The 22,340-nt window shown below is 49.0% G+C and overlaps 2 protein-coding genes across 3 annotated transcripts in view; one reads left to right on the top strand and one right to left on the bottom strand.

Moving 5' to 3' along the window:
* The window catches only part of LOC120898171 (nose resistant to fluoxetine protein 6), a 78,786-nt gene that overhangs the window by 39,324 nt on the left and 17,122 nt on the right, over positions 1-22,340 (bottom strand). The gene's annotated exons all lie outside the window — the stretch shown is intronic.
* LOC120898173 overlaps positions 6,371-22,340 on the top strand; it is a 31,242-nt gene continuing 15,272 nt past the window's right edge. The window contains exon 1 of the mRNA XM_040303649.1: positions 6,371-7,014. The gene's annotated coding sequence lies outside the window, so the exon portion shown is untranslated. The remainder of the gene's footprint in view (positions 7,015-22,340) is intronic.

Genomic DNA, 22,340 nt, shown 5'->3' on the forward strand with positions numbered 1-22,340 from the left:
GTGCACCCTAAATGCCGGCCCCGCCAACACCTTCCTGCTGCTCCAGATGCATTTCGGAATCGAAGAAATTCTACATCGTTTACGGTTACTGCGCCGTCCGGGACAACCGTGTGCGGTGCAGGTTACGGTACCGGTGCTAATACCACCACCACCACCACCCGGTACCCGAGACAATTACGGGCCATTACGATGGGGAAGAGGGCGGTACCCGCGAAGGCCCCACGGAGCTGGAAAAGAATCGGACCGGTGCAGAAGCGATCGAGACAAGCAGCGACACAGCGAAAGGGCTCGCGATCTTGTTTGCCAGGCCGAGTTTGTTGGGTGGATCTCGCACGAAGATTGTGTAAAAGGGTTCGCCTTCCATGGCACTCTCCGCCGTTGTGCTTTTATTCTCACCAACTCTCCTCCTACACGCCCCCATAGCTGTTCCGGTTTAAAATTCTTCCCATGCCGTTCTCGGTAACCGGGGCCTCTCAGGGCCCAAGAACGCTACTTACCCCTTGGTAGCTTAACAAACGAAGAAGCGTACGCGAGCAAACTAACTAGCGGAATGATAATACTAAAATTGAATTCAACAAAAAAACAACAAGAACAACAGCAACAAATTGTCGCAATAAGCATACCCTACAGGTACAGGAAGTACTTCGCCCGGGGGGAGAAAATATGGGTTAAGATGTCGATTGTACACAGACGCATTTGCATCATTCCGCGCACACACACACACAGGTTGACCTGGTGGATGGAAAACTGTGCCAGAAAGGTAGATAAGATACGGCACTGCAACGGTGGAGTAACCTATGCCCTGCAAGAACACCGAACGCGCCCGACCATTCCTAGCGTCGATCGATACCTACTCCTTCTTTGCTTACTGACCGGTGAAGGGGCGTTGTTATGGCGCCGTATATTAAATTTCCCTAAACAATGGCCTTACGATCTGCCTCCGCCGATGCTTGCGGTACCGGGGGGAGGTAGGATGAAAAATGTTCCCCCAATGAGGGGGGGGAGAGGAAACGCTACACTATTCTACAGTCGCCTCTTGCCACGCCACGTAACGAGCCGTACACGCCAGACAGCGAACCGCAAGACGGCAAGACAATGGCCGAGCTATGGACGATGATTTGAAGTGTGCGTTTATCGACCACCTCGATCGGTCGCCGGGACGGGTCGATTACAGTAATGGCTTAACGATGTAATACAACGCTGTACACATAGACGCGCACAGGATCGAACAGATGTTCACTGTTGTCCTCGGGTTTTGGACTTGGGACGCTTAGGTTCTTCTGGTTGACTTCAGGCAGAGCAATGTACTGTCCTATGCACTATCTCGCGAACAACAGTCAACCCATTACACCGTAGGGGTATAATCTGATTATAATGGCAGTATGTTTGAGTTTGTTTAAGGTTATGGTTTGAACAGCACGGCCTTTGTTGTTAGTTCATTCTATGTTTCTCATCCTAGCGCAAGACTTACATGTTTAACAAGCTCTTACAATGTTCTGTGTAACGGTCAATGCTATAGTAGATTTATTACGTACTTTTATTAGGCAAATCAATGGTTTCATTCCATTACTTTTGTACATAAAGTATGAGAAATATTTCAGAACATACTGAAGTATTTAAGGAAATGCTGTAAATGTATGTAAAGGGATTTTATAAACAAAAATCGTTGCATCAACTCATTTGTTTGTCAACTCAGAATAATATTTGCAAAGTCATGTAGAAAGAGGCGTACATAAGATGCAGAAGTGTAGAAGTAGAAAAAGGCGTTTTGCATATCAGAGAGGAACGTCATGTATCTTATACACGTCACTTGATCAAGCACTTGGAACCATAACTTGTCGACAGTATTAATGTTGTTGACTTTTATTTGTTCAAAATAATCAGTTAATCACAAAGCTTCACAAAATATTCTCAAATGATCTAGTAGCATCATACATGACAAGTATAAAATCTTGACTCATCTCATATGCACCAAATATTTTCATTTATTCAACGTAAATGAATAAAACTCATGTAGGTGTTAAGCACTTATACAGAAGCAGCAACTGCATAAAAAGACCAAAAATACCATCGAGAGACAGAAGCACAACAACAAAAAAAGCCAACCCATGATATCGAAACGGATCGAAGCACACGAGGCAGAGAATGAACATTCAAAACTGCACTTCGTCGTTACCTTGTGACAAAAAAGGGCCAAGCATAGAATCAGGCGACAAAAAAAAACACACACACACACACACACACACACACACACACACACACACACGCACACAATCACACACAGAACCAACTACACCAGCAAAACGTGCCAGTAACACCGCTTGCACAGGCAACGAACGGCAAGATCGACTTAAACCGGTTGTGCAGCAGCAACAAGCAACGAACCCCATCGCATCCGTAGCACGGCGCGCAGATGAGAATGGAGAAAAATTGATAGACTCGCGATTAAATTAGATTAGAAACGGTAGTTCTATAATTAGTTTATCGTCGTACTTCAGCGAAAATCGTTCACCCAACACCCTACCCCAAATGCCCTGCCTCGCTCTCTTCCACCTCCCGGCAGCGTCAGCAGAACACAGCAGCGTTTAGTGGCGGTTCGAAATCAGCTGCCTGCCCTGGAACCCTTTTGCCGCTGGACCGTTTCTGGACGGACGGCGATAGATGGACGATCTTGGTCCGGCTAGAAGTAGCGGTTGTAACACCACAGCCGGTGGTTAGCCCAAAACCCTCACCGCGCGGAAGGGGAGCAAAGAAAAAAAAATCGTTTTTCTTATTCTATTTCACCTCGACAGACATCAATTAAAACAGATTTCATCGGCCGTGCGGCGGGCGTTTAACTGTAGAGTTGGGTGCTCTCGCGATCGCTCGATCGAGATGCGGAATGCTCTCGATTTTCGATGGACACTTTTCGAAATCTGAAGGGAATCGCACCAACACCAATGAGCGCGCGTGGCCGTTTGCTGCCCGTTGCGAATCCAGTCACGAAAGAGATGCAAATCGTTCGGGCGCAACTATCGCTCCAAATCAGATATTGTTTTGCTTCATCAGCCGCACTAAACACACTTGAAGCTTTCGATGGATGTTTTCTCCCCGATCGGTGCAACCTAAATGTATGTACGAAAACGCTGGAATCGCTTAGTTGTGAAAGAAAATATCCGAATTTAATTGACATTCTTGAAGCTTCTTTAAATAATTCTTTGCATTCTATAGCAATCCTTCCAGTAGTATGTCTTAGAGACAGTATTCCTCTTGTGAAATGGCAGCTGCTATACATCTGTTCAAGCCCTTCACACTTGCCAAGAAAGGAAAAGAATGCTCGGTGTGTTCGCGCGACACGTACACACAAAATAACACCATTCTTCCACACTTTGTTTGGACACACTCGACCCTCACGCTGCATGCGCTGCATCTCGCATGGGCAACAAAAAGAGGAAAAAACACGATAACATTTCTGACTCGTTAAGAATTTTGCCTCCCAAACCACCGACAACCATGCCACACACTCGAACAGGAAACGAAGATTCCACTTCCATCCTAACGAGATCTCGAGATGACGACGACGGCGACGACAACGGGAGAGCTCACTTCGTCAGCGTACCACACTTTCGGGCCAAAAAATCACGTACTATTCCACAATTAGAGCCATTTCTTTTCCTTCCAGTACCGAGCCACTCGTGCGGACCGCGGCAAACCATCATCCTGACCCACACCGCCTCGGTCCACACCGCCTCGGTCCACACCTTTTCATTCTTTCCCTCGTTATCCACGCGATCAGCCACAGCGCGCACGCCCAAAGAGGTTGCTGCTGATGATCGTTTCAAAAGCATGTCGCTTTTTTAACACTACCACCACCACCACCATCATTGCTAGGTACTAACGCTTCTCCGGCTAGGTCGTTTGGTTGCACTTGAAATTCATCTAACTGTACACGGGTACACGGGACCAACGAGGGAAGGCCACGGTCACCGTTGTCGTGGGAGGATCTCGCGTTAGCGATCGGTTCCGGGGCCTGTGTTGTTTGTATGCTTATGCTTACAGCATGCTGTCGAGAGCGCATGTAAAATCGGTCACCGGTGCTCATGCCCATGCTGCCTTGCCCACACACGCCCGGTACACGTTGGCAGCGTACAAGCCCTGTGCCGGAAAGCGTCTCTCGGAGCTCCGTGGAAGTGTGTTTGTGCGTGTGTTTGTGTTTGGTCCCAGAGATGGCTGCTCTTTCTGTAAATGCTATTATATGCTATATGCTACCATAAGATGTGCTACCACTCGAAGTGAATATATCAACATAGCACATGCCCGAGCACATTCCTTCCCTCTTCCCACCAGCCACCATATCAAGCTACTCTGTAACCATACCACATGCATTGAATGCACTAGAGCTAGACTGAACATTGCGCTGCTGGACTTGAGTTCTCACCAATTAGATCTTCCAATAGAATGACACACCTGCTGTTAAATGGAAAGCGTGTGGTTGAAATTCATTTCTCGTCGTGGACAAAAACAACATTGCAATGCTGGTGGATGCTTTTCTGGAATTATGTTGTCAATTCTTAGATTCTAAACTCATCAATCTCGCTCAATCTCTCCAAACAAAAGCGACATATTTGCTGTAGATGTTACACAAAATTAATTACACAGCGTTTTGCTATTTCTTTCCTCCCATTTTCCACCACTCAATCCATTTACAACTCGTTAAAACAGATTACAGCAAACTGTACACACAACTGTCATCATCGGACGACGTCCGATTTATCTCCCAGCGCTTAACGACTGTTTTGAAGTTCTGAAATCCGATTGTCAGCTATGATTAGCATCTTTGCGCGAGTGGTGGTTCTAAATATAGAACTCGCGCACTTGGCCGGCGTCGGAAGATCAATCATAAACATTCTTCTGCCAAACCGGGCAGTTATTCTTGAGCTGCTCGCTCTCTCCCTGTCAAACAACGGTGTGTTCCGTCTGCCGCCGTGCCAGGTGAACGCGACACGGAATGTGCAAAGCAAATGACAGCAGAAATTCTTAGATAGCTGTTTCAAGCCTTTACCTTTTTTTTCGTTTTTTCTTGTCTACCACCGGTTCTAGCTGGCCCGCATGTTCATTCTTCTAAAACGCCCTCCCATTAAGCTTCCCCCATCCTCTCCGGTGATATTAATCGAAGCATTCAAAGCTCCACAAAGGCCGGCGCTAAAAACATCAGCCACATCAGACCGTCTGGCACGGTAGGAAGGCAACCCGATTGCTACCGTACGCACGGCAGGGGGTTGATGGATTCGAGCATATGCGATGCTGCCAGCAGCGATCAAGAATCGAGAAGAAAGCAAAGACGGAGGCGTTGGGGCAGAGGAGGACCCAATAGCAAGAGGGAGAAAGGTAAACAAAAAACGAAACGGCCATATTGGGGGGAAAAGTGGCAAAAGAAAGTCGCCATGAAGAGCGAACCTGGCCAGAGAGAATGCTTTGTATGCGCCGTGCAGCTCGGAAACCCGGAGAAGAGCTGCTCTCCGCAAAGGCCAATTCTGATCCGCTCGCCTCATCCCAAGAAAGGGGATGAGAAAAGCTCTGGCCGCCGGCTCCACGCGAAACAAAGGTGGAAAAAGCAAAATTCTCACCCAAAAGCCAACCTTCGCTCGATCGTGCACAGCAAAGCCCGGGCGGAACTTTCTTTCCCGAGTGCGATGCTCGTTCTCTATCGCTGGTTCTCTCTCTTCCGCTCTCTATTTTCGAGGACGATCATACCTTTTCTTCTCAACCCCCTTCGATTCTCCCGCAGCGATTCGTTTCGTTCCAATTCATCTTCAGCTTTCTCGTTCTGACGCCCTTCCACGGGGAACAGACCGGGAGACAACCCGGGGAAGGCCGAACGGTGAGAACACGCCGCCCGCGAACGGATGCGGAGGAATGCGGGAACGGACGATCTTCACCGACACAGAAACAAGTACCGCGGGAGATGATGAGAGAGAGCGAGCTTCGCTCGGAATGGGGGTTGGCTCTCCCTCTCCCGAAAAGGGGGTTTAGCTGGATGTGCCCATTCTGGCGCCACGCACACCCCTCGGGAGCTGTACACAAAGCGTGCACGGGGGTTGAGAAAAAGAAAGGGGTTGATCGACGAACCCAGATCCCAACCCGCCCCGTTGAGCCGTAAGCACCACCCGTACCAGAGTGAGACGGAAGCGAACCGGGAACGATCGTTACCGCGGCGCGGGATGTTGAGCTGCTCGCGCTCGCTCTCGTTATCGCCCTCTCTCGCTCTCTCGGTCTCTTTTCCTTCGGAAGGTCGAACTTTCGAACCAAAGCGCAACAGCACGCCGCGGACTTCTTTGCCGCGAGACCATAAAAAGGCACCGGTTCATCATTGGCGAACCATTGTTCATGATGCATTCCGCGTACTAGCATCCCCAGTTGCGTGCGTGCTTTCCGTTGTGTATGCGGTTCCCCCCTTCGTCCGATCTTCGTTTGACCCACCAGAGCATCAGCGTCCACCAGGGGTGTTGTGCGTTCCCGTCTTCTGCAGGGTGCAGCTTTGTTGATTCTCAAAACCGCGTGTGTGAGAGCCTGTGTGCGCGTGCTAGTTGCTGTGATCGTCGTCGTTACTGACGAGCGGGATAACAGAGAGGGCCAGTGTGAAACAGATCGTGCCCGTGCAGCGTGCGGGCGAACGTTGTCTTGTACGCATCTTGACACTTGACACCGTGTGTGACCGCCAGCAGTGCAGCAAGTGCCTTCAAGCTTGCAGCAAGGGTTCAACGCGGACGTAACAGAACCGACTTGCGGTGATAAGCGAAAAGCTCGCATTTGTGCTCAAGTGTACGTGTGTTTGGTGTGAGCTTGGTGTTTACTGCCTTAGTGGAGCTGGTATACCCGTTACACGTTATGGAACTGTGAGCTTACCTCCGGAGCAAAAGAACTTCAACACCTCGTGTACCCAACCACAACCGTTTGCCGAACAGATCGAAAGTTGGTGGCGAAAGTGAAGCCGAACCTGCAGGAATTAACATTCTACCGCACATCATCTAACAGGTACTGTACACCTCCAACTCCTACCATGCACCTAACCGCCGTTTCCAGCATGTTCGCGTTCTTGCCCAAGTGTGTGTATGTGTCTCTGTGTGAGCGCGCGCTCTTCCAGAACTCTATCCTACTTACGGGTGTTGTTTCGTGCATTCTTCCATGCCTGGTTGGAAAATTGCGGAAGTGGTCGATCGGTCCGATAATTCATCCGCGAGCGCTGGAGCATGTGCAATTTAATGCCAATCGCATATATGCTCTATGCTCCTTGCTAACCCTCACACCATACCCACCGCCCGACTCCACGAGAGCATATCGCTTCTTTGATCGACCGAAGCTCGGCTACAGATCGTGCACAAGCCTTCACAGCGGATAATGTATGGCCTATGGTTCTTTTTATTGTGTGTGTGTGTCTGTGTGTGTCTGTGTGTTCGTTTCGCTATTATTGGAATCTATGCCCTCCGATCTGCAGCGAGGAATCTTCTTGTTCCTCACACATACGGTCTTTGGCGGGCGTTAGATCGCATTCGCCCTGAAGATGGTATCATCCATTTTTCACAACGACAAGCAGCGCCGTGCACCGTCGTAGCGCTGCATACGCTTCCAGTGCACTTCCTTCTCTTCTGGTGCCATTGGCAAATCCCTCCTACTTCTTATAAATGCTAAATCGATTCGCGGTATTTTGCCTTCGGGCACGAATTTCTAATAGAACTTCGCTTCCCTTTCGAGTTGCATTTTCCTTATCCTATACTTCGCTTGCTTCTGCGCCTCCGCCGGATGGCATTGACGCCAAGATCACCACAAAAACAACCCTTTTCCTCGCACCGTTTGTTCGGCAGTGTTAGATATACATAAAGACACACACACACACACAAAACCGTTCTCGATGGAGCCAGCTCATCCCGCTTCCCCCTCTATCAAGCATCATTATGCCCGATCGTTGGTGAAGTTTTTCCTTCTCGCCCTGGAAAGCCCACTTCACACTCCAGCAGCGACTTGGAGTTCGCCCCGAGTTCTTCCTACGTACAGTGAAAAAGGAAGGAAAACAGAATGAACCTCCAGCACCACCCACCACCACCACCACCGCCGGGTGTGGTTGTGCCGAGAGCTGCCGACCAGTTTTTTTCTCCGCCGGCCACTTCCGATCGCTTCCAATCACTTCCAACCACCGTCTCATGGCGATGCGACCATATGGTGCGCCTACGGGGTGAGCGGAGGAATATGGCGCGATCGAACATCGATGCCAAGAAAAACCCCCGAGGAAAACGTAGCCTTCTTTAGATCAGGATGACAGGGAGCATTCTCCCTTTAAAAAGCCACCCATAGACGAAGAAAAAAGTGATAGAAGCGAAATTGGATGCAAATATCTGCATGCAAACGGTTCGTCGCCTCCCTTCCTTCTTTCAGCTTCGGCTGGTTTATGTAACGCAGCGTGCAGGCACCCATAAACTTGTGCCACCATCGGCGCATCGCAAAAGAAAGGAAACTCCTCCTCTCTCCCGTGCGCGCGCCTCAGTAAGGGCGGATGTCAAGGTAAGGCCACAGAGCGGGCCTTTGTAAATTGTATGGATGCACCCGGCCAAACACGGGATCGACGAGATCAGGACAGGCACAGCACACCCGGTACACCCGAGCGAGGCATAATGATAGCTATTCTATTGCATAGAAGATGCATAGAAGTCTGGTAGCATAGAGCATGATTCCCATCTGCGAAGCCAGCAGGACGGTGGGTATGAGTAAAGGGCGCAAAAAATACGATCGTATAAAGAATTACAATCTCTCCGCTGTGGCGGCTGCTGCTGCTGCTGGCCCTACCGCTTTCATCGAGTGGGGCAGGGGATGATGGGAGGTTCTCGCGTGTGCGCCTTTACGAGCAATTTTACAAGCGAAGGATAGCAAACGACAGTCACTCGACGATGCTCCCGCGTACCAGGCGCATACGGGTGGCGTTCTGAGCGGCATGGAGAAATGGGATCGCATAAGAAAGCGATGCAAAGGGAAAAAGGCAACGAAAAAAAAAGTAAAGCTAACTGACGCCTCGGAAAAGCAAGCCCATCCAGAAGGTGGAAACAGAAAGATGAAGAAGCATACTCGCGGAATAAAATGCGCACGAGCGCGCAAGATCGCAGCCAACGGTACTTGCGTGGCCGCGGTCGGCGCAGGTCAATGTTTTATAATCAGGCACGCTTCGTTTCGGGTTTACCGACCGTGTACGGAGAGGAATAATAAAACCAAACATATCCCCAACCACACACAAACACGCATACACACACGTGAGCGCAGAGATATGTGTTACCGTCCAACTAGACGCAGCCGCAGCAGCATAAGACGAACGAGCGCGTTGCTCATCAACGCATTTGCCGTTTGTTTGCCAGCATTTTCGCTCTGGAACGACTTCCGGAGCCGTGTGGCCCCTCCGACTGGCTACCGGAGTCAAGTAGGGAGCGTTAGTTCCCTTTTTTCGGATTCTCTTCCGGGTTGGATTTCGCGTCCAGACCTGGGACAGCGAGAAAAGCGATTTAAAGTCGTTTCTTGCAACAAAGCGACGAACCTTTCTTGTAGTCGCTACAGAAAAAAGCGTCCTCCCACAAACGAAATAAAAAAAAAATCTTGAAACTATCTCCTCCCAAAAAACGCTCAGCACACCGTTTTCCGAAACGAAACGAGCGGAAATGTGTAGGTACGGACAATTAGTTTCGCGTTTTAGCGCGCAAGCTGCGAGTCGACGGCAGGCGAGGCAACAGTCCACAATACGCTTGGAGCCACGAACGAACCGAACGGGTCAAATTAACCACCGGTGTACTTGGTCCGATCTTCTGCAACTCTGCGCCTACAATCTCCGCCCGCCCAGCCCCTCGTCAGAGTACGTTTGTTACGATGTAAATTGTTAGAAAACTGCGTCCACAGCAAACGGCACCCATCGGGGTTGAAAAACCTGGGCATCGTTCGAGCGGGTATGACTTCCCTCCCAACCAGAAGCCGTGGTTCGTTCACTCCCCCGGCCGCCGTGAGTGGCAGCAGAATGGTACTGGGAACTGGGAATCGTTCTGATGTCGGTGACACCATCTCACGCCCGACGAGATTCGGACGGGACGCAAAGCGGACGGGGCGAGAAGCACGAAGAATGCCACCCTTTAACGATCGCAACGAATCGAGGCGAATGGCGAATAATGATGAACTGCAGCAAACGGAACAGCAACCTTCTGGGAAGGGGGGGGGGGAGAGAGAGAGACATGGTGAGTGATGGAGCCTGTTGCCTGTTTCAGCTCAGTTCTTAGGACAGAAGCAGCCCTGGTACAGCTGCAACGTCGCTTCCCTCTCCCGGTATAAAGTGGTGATTAAACGGAGACGCAACCCCGTACCAAACCGCATTCCTGCGCAGGTCAATATCATCCCGATAACGGGGCATAGTAGTTGGCATAATCGTTACATGTAATCGGTTCGATAGAACTGATAAGCAGATCTCACAACCATCAGCGCTACGACGCATACGACGAGCGCCAAAAACCCCTTGTCAGAGCCGTTAAACGCGTGTGGTGCCATGGCCAGGATACGTCGATGATAGTTAACTCATTTTTGCTAAAGATGCAATGCGCTCATTATAACGCGTGTGTGGCAAATGAGTCCCATTTTGCGCACGATTTATATCAATTTATCACTTCCATCAGTGTCTGCCATATTAACCCGCACCCGTACTCTTACTACGGTCGTTTAAACCCGTCCAGTTATGAATGAAAACGATTGCATCGCTCCCAACACAAAAGCTACCCTCTTTCGCTCCCTCGTTAGCCCTTTCTAGCACGCGTTTCATTCCGTCGGAATCCATTAAAATCAGTTACAACAGCATTAAGATAGTAACCATCAGGATTGGAAGTGATAAATTTAATTTAGCGGAAAATCGACCGCTGTACAAGCTTCTTCCCTACCACCCAACCACACACTACCATCCTCCTGCTTGGTAAGCGTTTGTGCAAAAAAAAATCTCACATTCGTACGGTGGTCCTGTGGCCTCCCATTGAAAGCAAACCGAGCAAATCGGACCGATCACGCGGAGGACGACGGATGAGGCCCGTGTCCGTCGAGCTCAAATTAAACTGAACCATCATTTTCCACCTTCTTTATTTGTGCGGCGGAGAAACCCTTTTGTGCTGCTGCTGCTGCTGCTGCTGGCAGGGGCGTAAAATAACCCATTACATACCACCGGCAGACATTTCAGCCCGAATGATGACCGACAATTGGGACGAAAAAGGAGTTGGTCTCGTTTTTTTCTCTCTATCTCTCACCTCTTTTTGTTATCACGTCCACCCTGTGCTGCGCCTTTGTAGAAGCGACACATTCGTGCTACGATGGCCACACATCATGATGATGATGCTGACGGGGCGGCTGACGATGGTACGAACAATGGTTAAATGTTTTACACCGCCACCGCCTTTTACGGGGCAGGCGATAAAGTTTTGTTTAATTTGTTTTATCGCTCGTTTTAATGCTTTCAATTATCCTGTACGCTTCGTTGCTGCACCGCACATGTTGCGAGTCGGTTGGGTCCTTCTTCTACGAACCACGCTTCACACGGTACGCACTGATTAAGCGTATCTAACAGTGCAGCAATGAACAATGGTGTACCCTTCATGGGCTCACGTCTCTTTTTCCACCAACAAAAAAAATACCAGTACAACAGGATGTTAAGTTTCCCAGGAGTGAAGGATGTAAACAGTTTTTCGCCCGAGAGCAACCCGAGATAAGACGATATCGGGGATAAGAGAAGACCCTAAATAAACTTAAACCGCCAACAGAACGGTTCGATTGAGATGTCCCCTTGGTGGTGGAAGGTACCGAGGTCATGCAAATAAGGAAGACGTAGAATTTCTTTACAAACTAGACGACGACTTATAACTTTTATCTTCGACCCTAGCCGGGACACTGCGACGAGGCTGAGAAGTCTGGGCCCCGAGAGATTAAAGCTAACTCTCGGGGGTGCCGCTGTGGACTAACTTTCGCTCCCGGCATTGGGTGTTAGTTTTTCCCAAGTTCCGCCACTGTTTGACCAACAAAATGTAAACAAATCCCAAAATAAGATACCCGGTCCCGGGTCGATAGGATGAACCTTTCTTCCTTTCTTCATCTGTTCATCTTACCTATGAGCCAACGCTGCTGTGGCCTCAATGTAAGGGCCCGTTCAAGATAACTTCATTAATTTAGGCGAAACACCTTTGTGCAAGAGGTGATCCGCTGTATCCCATCATCCGGGTGATGACAGCGTCCCAACGACAACAAAAAATGCACGCAAGCAACCAATCTTCAAATCTGCTTTCCTCACGCGTTTAATTATAGAAAACGAAGACCCTAGCCCCCGATGTACGTTCCAAAATGTGGGGGCTCTTAATACCCAACACCGTAACGGTGACGAATTGTGGAATAATAAGTCCAGAATGCCGCGCTCACCCAGTAGCTTCAGGGTCGCCGCCAACGCCAAGGCCGCGCGGATGAAGTATTTTCCCGCGCACAGGAAATGATCCGGCAAATAAAGAACGCTTACTGGGGGGAGGACGGAGGGTGCTGGGAAAGAGGGGTGAAGATTGAGAAGAAAAAAAACTTGAACGTTCCTGAAAGAATCAATTTAAAAATGGAACGAAAAATTTACGTGCGACCCTCCCGCGTGAACCTCCCGCGATGCGCAATGGCACCGTGTCATCGCCCGTAGATGCCCGTTGAGGATGGAACTACCGGAACACGGTTGGCTGAAATCATGAGATTCTCTCAATTAGATAGAGGTGCAGTTTTGTTTCTTTATTTTTTTTTTGTACACCGTTTTAATTGAAAACGACAGCACACAGCCGAGAACGTAGCTCGAGAACACGAGTTGCCGGACCGATCGATACACAAGATTGAGCCTCCCGGGTGGAAGACATTTACCAACCACCACACCCCCTTGGAAAAGACGACGGTTCGATGAACCACGGCAGCATACCTACGTGAAGCTGAAGAGCACGTTTCGTTCGAATCCATACCAAACGCATCGAATCGATAGCGCGGGCGCCCGCCTCACTCCACGGAAAGGAGCGGTGTTGGTAAGTTTTGGGGCGAATTCAATTCTAGGTGCCCGAAGCCACCACTCTCCCCATCATTGCCCCGGGGAGGCTGCATACTTTTCTAACCCGATCCCGATGATCCCGAGCCCCGGGACTACGGTGGCGTTCTAAGCCACTTCACCACACAGGCCCACCCACCCCAAAACGGAGGCTCGTTAATTGGAATCGGTACAAAACCTGCCCGATCACGCGTATCTGGTCTGCGTAACGATGGTTTATTTTTTGGCTTTGCTGTTTTTGCCTTCTATATGCACGCCCTCCGCTGTCGAAATTGAGTGTTTTGTGGTGGTTGTTGTTGTGCTTTTATAAGATGAACAGAATAGAATATGCTCCCCATCCATCCGGTGTGTGTTGTTGCTCTACACGCTCCGCAACCTTGCACAAAAAATCGGGCGAAAAGAAGTGAAAAATGTACAGCGCAACCACCGGGCGGGAATCATCTCGCGAACTACCAATAACTCCAAGCGCTACATCCAGCACAGTTCTGTAAGCCACACAGAAACGGAGTGCAAAGGAGAATACACAGCAACAAAAATCATCGGCCTCAGCCCAAAGCCAAACGTTTTCAACCCCCGAAGGCAATAGATCAGATTCGGAAAACGGCAACCGCTTTCCCTCGCACCATTTTCCAGCCTGCCCTGGAACGATTCTTCCAGGCTGCCCCCGGGGTCCGAACGATGCCCGAAACACCCGTTACCGGTAATGAAATAATTTAAAATTGGGCCTAGTATAGCATGCCAACTGGAGGTGCTTTATTTTTTAACCGTTTTTTTCTTGTGGGTGTGGAGCAACCTAGCTAAAGCTATTATTACACACACACACTTCACAGGCGTATTGGAAGAGGAAGGAACAGACTCGGTTATTTCTCTTTGGTTTTCATCACACGATGCATGAAAAATGCACCATTAAACATTCGGGGTGCAATACACGGACCGCACCAGCAAACTGCATTGGGATTTGTTTATTGCGTTCATTAGCGGCACCGCATTTGTTTGCCGTTTACAGAGGCATAAAACCGAGAAAAAATATGTAAAGATAAAGTTGCAACCCAAAGCTTGTTTCCCACAGAGAAACCTTAAAAAAGCCTACAAACAGGGTCCTCCTCAGCCCATGCCTTTCCACATACCGCTCTCTCTCTCTCTGTGGAGCAGATTAAGGTGAACAAACAAATGAATAAATAAACTACTTCCGTTCGCGTCTGCCGCCCGCAAACCCCCTTCCCCCATTCCAACGCCCGAGGAAGGAACGCGGGAAATGCCACACAGCCCCTACTGGAATGGATCGTCGACGCCACGCACTTGTTCCATCTCGGTAGGGAAGGAGGAGGCTGTGTGTTCACTCCTGGCCGCTCGCAGCGTAAATATTTTACTCCTACCCGTTCCAAAAATCCAAGGTATCGAGCCACGAACAAAAAAAGCACACGGCTCAACATAACTGTGCATTCGGCAAAACGAAAAGCATTACAGCATTAAGCTTACATCAAGCACGGGGGGGGGGGGAGAGGGGGATCACAATCGTACAAAACAAAAACATAAATCCATACACAAAGAGGATGCAAACGCAGATCAGCGTCGGGCTAATCTCCCATAACGAAGTAGCAGGCGGGCGAGCGACCGGGGATGGCTGGCTGCGTGGGTGATGCGTTAGCAACCCGCACACCCTGATGATAATATTAACAGGAAACTTCTGTTCTGGCTCTGTCTAATGTTGTCATTATGTTGCCATTACGCACCACGGGCCTTGCAACACAAAACGCCCACCCTGCCAAACCAGCGCCAAAGAGCTAACGTGCGCTCCAATTAAAAATAGATTAACCGTCAAGTGTAATCACGCTTTTCCCGCGACGTTGTTAACGCAGTGCACAAGACCACCCCCAACCTTCCCCATCATCCCCTTGCTCTTCCTTTTACAAAGCGGAAAAGCAAAGCCGGTTGTTCTGCTGCGAGAGAGTGCAGGGCGAGGAGACACTTCACGGTTGCTCTGTTCTGGAAATTGCTTCGAAATGTTTCCTCCATTTGCAAAGGGGGGAGGTTGAATTTGGGGTTTTCTCCTGCTTTGTGCTCGGGTTTCATTCGTCTCACATCAAACGGCTGCCGGGGTTTGATGACGAACTTCGAGGGAAATGTATTTTCGTACATTCAACCCAGAATAATGTAACGCGAGTGCGATGGCCCCGCTCCCGATGATGCTGCTGCTGCTGCTGCTGGGGGAGGGGAAGGGAATGTTCTTTTACTTCTTGTGATGGTAAATCATTCCCGTTTTTCGTTGTGCAATAATCGTTTCATAGACTGTCGTACTGTTTTAGCGGCATTGTATTCATCATGCTCACTGTGTCACTTGTTGGTACCAACAGCTTGCAGGCAAGGCTCATTTTATGTGGAAAAATTAAAAAAAAAAACAGGTTCTAGGGTAAATGTACCAATAGTGGTGCAATTTGTAGTGGTACCGATGTGTTTTAATGGATTTAATGTGTGAGGAAGGATAATTTCTGAATATTTTAACACATAGCAATTGGAATATGTTTTAACTACGCAATCACAACCATTTTTATCATGAAATACATCAAATTTACGAAAAAATACATATTTTTGTGACTGCTTCGTTGTACCTATAATGGTGGTATGGTTCCTATAGTCGTCGTATTGTGTTCCTATAGTAGTGGTAAACAAAGATGCATCAAAACGGTGTACAATATCAATGAAACTTAGTTTTGAAGCTGTTTTCGTATGAATAGCAAGGATTACTGCCATAATATAGGTTTCTTGCGTAATTTGATCGTAACAAAATGTATAAATTTGATCAATGAAACTATTGACTAAAGTACTGCATCACACCTGTCATCAACCTACACCCGGAAGAGTGTGCTTGATTTGAAGTCAATTTTTCATTCAGCCATATAAGCGAATTTTGGCCTGTTTTTGGTAAATTACCTACATAAAACTCATTTCTGTTGCTTATTTTAGTGAAAACAGTACAACATGTCAAAATTATCCTCGAAAAAATCTTAAACGACCTGTTTTTATTGATTTTATAATTATAACCACTATAGGAACATGCCTGTTTTGTGTACCTATAATGGCACTATGGTAAAAAACACTCAAAAATGCATGAATATGGTCAAAAGGCAAATAATTTTAGTAAAACAATAACATTTCATAACAGTTATGTTGAAAAACTAGTAATTGCGTGGTTATGTGGTCATTTAGAACGTTAACAGAAAAATGAGTTTCGTTATGAAATCCTAAGGATTTTGGAAAAATGTTGACTCATTTCACAAAACAATGGATTTTTCGGTCACTAAGTAACGGAATGGCCCCATTTAACTTTTAAACCCTTTGTAAAAGGCTAAAGAACATTTTACACTAACTTAATTAACTTAATTACTTGTAATTTGCCGTATGAACCGCATTTTAGTGCAATACCACCACTATTGGTACTACCACCACTATAGGTACATTTACCCTAACATAAAACAGCATATCGGCTGCCGCTCTTTTCCCCTATCGGCACAGTTTCCTTTGCACGAAGGAAGCAATAAACAAACAAACAAGAAAACCATCCCTCGCAAACCGTCAAACCAGTTTGTATCGATCTCCACGGTATCCGAGATTCGCCATCGCGCACCGCGGGAAAGGAAGTTAGCTGGGCCCTCTGGTTAGCTCTCTACCGTTTACAACCCTCTGGCAGCACAGAAGGGTTGCCACTTGCTCCTCCTGTCTCTTCCTCCTACCCCCCAACTCATCCAAACCGGGACTGAATGGAATCGGGTTCAAACCGAGCGACACAAAACAAAGAACTGGGTCACAACGGCAAAACGCTGAATGCAAAATTGAATGTGCACCGCCTCCCCTCTCCACCAGTTAAACGGCAGGCTGCCCAGGACCCGCGAGTGGCCATTGGCAGCATCAACCATAACCATTGGCAGAAATTGGTGACAAATACCACTGTGCCGGTTGTCGAACGAAAGTGGTGAAAGTGGTACGCCCGATCTAAATTGTGTGTGCAAGAAGCACCGAGCGCAACAGAGGCTTGTGCTTTTTTTTTTGTTACGCTCGATTTACGCTTCTATGCCCGTGCCCAGCTGCTTCCTCTTGGTCACTGTAATTTGGCAGTACAAAAGGAATAAACTTTTCGGCCATCATTACTCACCCCCATGCTGTGCTGGGAACAAAAATGGTTTTATGACTTTCGATTGACGGAGCAAGCAAACGAAAAAAAATGAGGTCATTTTATCCCCGGCAGCCCCAGCCAGGAGGAAATGGGGATTCTCTTTTGTGGTGGAAGGTGTTAAAAATTGTCTTTTCATTCTGCGCCGCCACCCACGCCCGAAGGAAGAAAGTTCCATTACCCTCCCCGTTTTATTGTGTGCGCTTATTGGCCCCACCGTGCTATGCTTTTGTGTTGGTTGTGTTGCCCCTTCTCCCCTTCTTCTCCGACACATTGGGGAAAAGTCAAATTAAGCCAAGGTAAACAAAAGTCTCCGGGTTTTTATTGTGTGTGTGATGGCGTAGAATGGGAGAGGAGTCAAATAAATCATGCCCGTAATAGAAGGGCACATAAAAGCCATCATTCCGCGTGTTAAAATCTCCTCCCGCGGGTAAGTTGGGTGAATGAAAATGAGATTTTAAACAGCAGCAAAAGCAGCTGTTTGTCGTTGGCAATGGAAATTGGCAAAAGTTTGGCGTGCCTGCCATTGATCACCGCTGAAGTTGAGGAAACGTTTGCCGTTTCGTTTGTATTTTTTTATGTTAACCCAGTGTGTGAAAAGAAAAGCCCACAGTTGTGGATCGGATAGCGGCAACTCGCTCTCTACCTCTCAAAGGCAACACACCGAATTTTCTGTCCATTTGGAAAATATCAATGACCTTTACACAAGCGTCAAAAATCAGCGAAACCATTGGCAACAACCGCAGCAACGCATTTCCTTTCGTTGGGTTGGAAGGAGGGAAATCCCTTAAAAGGAGCCAATTTATTTCCAAGCGTGCAAATAGCGGCCTTTTTGAGCGTTGCAAATGTTCACACCTCTTCTCAAAGCACCATATTTAAATAGCTTTCGCTTCCGATTGGGGTTTTGTTTTCCTTTGCCGTACCATTTTTTCCCCTCTTTAAGGAGAAAAATAAAAAAAAAACTCCTTATTTTATAAATTTTCAAAACGCAAGGAAACAAACAAACAAACAAAAAACGCGTTACGCTCAGCAAACAAACGGACGTTGGAGATTTGAAACCCCACCCAAAACTCCACCCTCTTTAATGAGCATTTTTGGCGCCTAATTTACCAATAATAGTTGATGGTTGGCTGGTGGAGGGCAAAAAATTTGAACTCTCCCAACAAACCTTTGCCACCTGCTACTGCTATCTCCATCCCCGCTGCTCAATAGGGTCCATCATCATGTGCCCGGCGCGGGCACAGATGGTTTCCCAAAGGGGTGAACAACAACAAAAAAAAAAACAGATTAAATAGATGCATTGGCTGAGATCTTCGACCTCTGCTCATCCCCAGCCAGAGTGGCCAGAAATAATTGAAACTGCATCGCCGATGATGATACTTTCACGGTTCAAACACTGCGCCCATCAAATAGGTGTAGGCTTTAAGTAAAACAAAAGTACACTCCTCCCGCTGCACACCATTTCCTTGCTGTTTGCCTCCCCGCACTCTCTATCTCTAATTGAACAGTTAAATCTTCCCATCGGGGCACTGTGCACGGCAAACCATTTCTCATAAATCCATCAATTTAGCTCCCGGTTACCTGTTTGCCAGAGCCCGCCAGAGCCAACCGTACTCACGCCCTGAACCCGTTCACTCCGGTGTTTGCTGCCCCTCCTCGCCCCCTTCGGTTCGGTATTGTGCTCCGTTCATTGGCCAGACAGTTTTAAAATGACCGTTAGTTTACCGCTCGTACCAGGTGCGCGCCGACTGCATTGGTACACACATTAACGTTCAAACCCGATCGGATTCTCATCATATGCTCAGGGAGTTTCAGAGAAGAGGGAAGAGGGAAACTAACGAAAAAGAAAATGCTGTGCGCCCTGCAAATAGTGACTTTATTGGGTTTTTTTTGTTGGTCTTCCAAACTAATAAAATGCTATTGTTGATCAAGCGAGTGTTCTTTTCTCTTTGTACACACGCGCACGCAAACTCAGCCATGATCATGCACAGCAATGCCGCTGCTTGGCCCATGGGTGCCTTCAATTCATTACTTTCATCACCTTCCCCAGCCACACCCTTGCCCGTTTCAGGGGAACCTGTTAAAGGGGGGGGAGCATTTGCCCCAAAATTAAAAGATTAGTTAGAAAGAGCCGGGGCGTTGCGTCCGCAGCTCCGGAAAGCCTTGGCCTCGACCTGGCCCCTAGACCTCTGGGGCCAGGTCTGGGGGGAGGCCACGAGGTCGACCATCTTCTTCTTTTGCTTCAATGCATAACCCCATATTGCAAGCCCCGGGTGAGCCGAGGCAAATTCGTGGTGGATAGAGGAGTTGCGACGAAAGTGAAAAGTAGGTTCCCGTTATTACCCCGCGACCCCTAGTAGCACCAAAACCATTATCCACAGCCGCGGTCACGATTTTCAATAATAATCCCAGCCCGAAAGCTTTCAACCTGCCCCCGCTGCCTGAACGCCGCATTTTCCCTCCCATCGACCCTCCGCTTCGGAGCCAGGCACAAGGCCAATGTGAGAAGAATCTCAAATCACTACAGCCCCATGACCGCTGTATTTCAGTGCACAGTGCCACAGTGCAGGCGTGCCTGGCTGGAGCGGGGCAGGGTGGGGAGGAGTTGGGTGCATCTTTTCCGAAAGCTTTTCCACCGGCCATGCTAGAGCAGCAGGCGGCAGATTCGCATATTGGATTTTAATACATACAGCTACGATGGGAGGGACGGTGGTGAAAAGTCTTCATGGGAATGTGAAGCTGAATGGGACACGACGCTAGTGTCTACCGGCTGTGCACTAATTTCTCACACTTTTTTCGTTGTTGTTGTCGGCTCACCCTCCTCCTTAACAGTAACGATTTTCCACCGTGAGCCTGAGAAAGTGTGGAACGGTGGGAGAAAGAGACAGGAGAGAGTGGAGGTGGAGGTCGCGGTGAGGTTTCTTTTGTCCCAGTAACACCGACGACAAAGAGCTTTCCGCCATGCCTGCCGCCAAACCCACCCCACGCTCCCTCTTTTCTTCATCCCGACCAGGCGCGGGAGATCGTGCCGGGGGAAATCTTTCACGAGATGGAAATCGATTCCGAAATCTGGCAGTCATCATCATACGCGGAGCGCAATTCCACTTTCATTCACGCGTACATTCACCCCCACCCCACACCACCCGCTTCTCTGCTATTGTTCGGTCTCAATCGGGTGGAAAACGATGACCCTGCATCCTAGCACACACCACACTCGCAACCCACCACCAAAACCAATGGTTTTACACTCTCACCGACCGACTCATCCCCTCCCCTGTACTCAACCAGTACTTTAGGGGGGGGTTCGTCGTCTGCGCGATCTCATTCATTTTCGGGACGACCGATCAAAATTTCACCATCGGCACAAATTGGCATCTGTTTTCTTTTAATTTCGCCTCGTTTATGCGTTTGATGGGAGGGAGCCTTTTTTTTTGCTGTTGCCCCTCCCCCTAGTGGGGTGCGTTATCAGTGTGCTGGATTTTTCGGCTGCCTGCGGAGGAGAAATCACAACCACAATCGGACGCCTAATTGTTCGGATCTCAAAATATAGCGCCTGCAAACCAGAGGAAGGAAAATAGAAACCATACCCGAGAAACTGGCGATTGCACACAGAACGTGGTGGTGAAGGCGACGAACGCCCGGTGCGCGGCGCTGAGCAATCGACGGGCCGGTTTAGCTATTTGGCCTAGCGATTACGATCGAACACAGTGCAGGCGTGCCGGGCATACTTTTTCCGGGGCCTGAGCATCCTCCCTCCTCCCACCACTCCCTACCCAAGCACACATTTTGTGTTTGTTTACGGTAGGCGTTCCGGTTTTTCTTCGCCAGAGCAAAACACGTAAAGCGAAGAGATCAATCGTTTTCGAATTGTTGGAACGAGCGTGAACCGCAGGTGGGAAAGGCGCACACGAACACGATCGATCAATCCAGGCTTAAGATTAGCCACATCACATGCGCCATCACAGCAGAAACAGTTAGCACACTTATGTAGCCTAGGTTTGCATGTGTGTAAGTGTGTTTGTGTGTGTGGTGGGTTTCCCGCAAACGGAGAGAAAATGGAATCTGCGGTTTCTGTGTCTGTGTGCGTGTGGAATGTGGAACCAATCTCCCGCACACAAGACGCGCACGGGATCGATATCCAGCAAATGTGTAAAACATGTTCAGAGACTTCGTCAACATCGTGACGTGGCATGCGCTTCACACCAAAACAGTAAGCCGCACACATCCGTGTATCTACCTCCCCCCGATGGTTTCCCCATGAAAAGAACACCGATTCATGCTGCGCGTGCGCCCCACACAGAAATCGCGATCGATGCACGGGGATCGCTTTCCGATCGGGTTCGCTTCCTGCTGTCATTTAGTAGGGACTTCCTCGCTCCCTTGCTGCTTTTGGTCGGAGGTGCGCACCCCGCCTTGGCCTTGAGTCATCGGGTACACGGAAAACACACACACACACACACCCGAGATGGCTGACGGTGTCCATGGTGCGCGCCGAAAGGGGGGGGGGGTGTTGTGCTGTGTGGCCCCGTACAGCAACGATCGATTACTTTCCGTTACGTGGCCTAAAAAGCAACATGTAGGCTAAGTCGTCCACCGTGCTGGAGTGTGCGCAAGCGCGCGCTCCCGGTTGGGCTCCCCCTGCGCCGGATTGGCTCCGGTGGTGTGAAGTAGTACTGGCACCGTGAGGCCAGGGAAGTATATCCGCCCGCAGCGAAGACACACAAAGCGAGGGAAGTGTACCTGAAAAGAGTCAGCGCGCGCGCCGTTCTCATTCAAAACCCATTTCAAATCGCATCATGACATCATTTACCAAGCCGTGAGACTCTCCGGCGGCTGGGAGGTTTAGGGCGCTTGATATTCCAACCAACTTGGACGGAGCACTGGACGGATTTGCTGCTTCCTGTCCCTTTTTGCAAGCATGCCTGCAAGAAAAGCCTTCCCGGGACACTTCAATGGTGAAGAGTGCTTCCAGAGAGTTGCCCTTGCCAGAGGACCGCACGCGCATACACACCAGAAAGGGGGGGGGGGGGGTGGTTCCAGAAGCGCGGGAAGACGGGGTGGGCAAAATTGTGGCTTTCGTGG

The sequence above is a fragment of the Anopheles arabiensis genome, chromosome 2, assembly GCF_016920715.1.
Source record: "Anopheles arabiensis isolate DONGOLA chromosome 2, AaraD3, whole genome shotgun sequence".
NCBI classification, from domain to species: Eukaryota; Metazoa; Arthropoda; class Insecta; order Diptera; family Culicidae; genus Anopheles; species Anopheles arabiensis.